Genomic DNA, 1,094 nt, shown 5'->3' with positions numbered 1-1,094 from the left:
AGTTTGAAAAAGTCCGTGGAAAAGACTTATGTGGAATTTGCCTATGATAAAGCTATGTGTTTTGAGAGATGGGTTTCTTCTAAAAATGTAAATGAGGACTATGAGACTTTGAAAGAGCTGATTTTGATGGAGGAATTTAAAAGAAGCATTCCTGTTGAAGTAAGGACCTACTTAAATGAGAGGGATACTGATAAATTGCGGGACTGTGCTAGATTAGCTGATGAGTATGTTTTAATCCATAAGAATAAATTTCCTCAGGGTAGAATTTTTAAGAGGAAAAATAATATGGAGACTCAAGGTAAATCAGAAATTAAATTAGAGGTTAATGAGAAAGGTAAGGAGGAAGGAAAACCTGTGAAGGAAAGACAGTTTGGTCTTATTTGTAACTATTGTAAGAAGCCTGGCCATGTAATAGCTAACTGTTTCAAATTGAAAAAGAAAGAGAAGGAAGCAGTTCCGGATGCTTGTGTGCAACATACTAAAGCACCTGTAAAGTTACAGGGTTTGGTAAACACAAATGAGGATTTGTTAGAGTCTGATAAAGTTAGAAAGGGATATGATCATTTTATAACTGAAGGGTTTGTATCCTTGAAAGAAGGATCTACTCTGGTGCCAATAAAAATTCTTAGGGATACTGGAGCTTCTCAATCACTGATGTTAGATAGTGTGTTGAAGTTTAATGAAGAGAGTGATACTGGTGAGGTAAATTACATAAGAGGTGTTGGAACTGATTTTATGCCTGTACATTTACATGAAGTAAATTTAAAGTCAGGGTTAGTTACAGGATTTGTTAAAGTAGGACTACAGCATAGCTTACCTGTGAAGGGTATTTCTTTATTGTTAGGTAATGACTTGGCAGGTGGACAAGTTTTTCCTGAAGTGCATTTGACAATGGAGTCAGAGGAACCAGAGGTGAATTCTAACACAGATTCTTCCTGTGTTGTGACTAGAGCTATGGCTAAAAAAAATTGATGTGCAGAATGAGGTTGTTACTCATGACTGTTCAACTCAGGATTTGAGTTTTGAGGATGTGTCAGAGATTTTCTTACCTTCGTTGTTTGAACAAGATTCTGGGAGTAAGTCTGACTATGAAG

This window comes from Hemitrygon akajei, unplaced genomic scaffold (genome assembly GCF_048418815.1).
Source record: "Hemitrygon akajei unplaced genomic scaffold, sHemAka1.3 Scf000094, whole genome shotgun sequence".
NCBI lineage: Eukaryota > Metazoa > Chordata > Chondrichthyes > Myliobatiformes > Dasyatidae > Hemitrygon > Hemitrygon akajei.
This window is presented reverse-complemented; position numbering follows the sequence as displayed.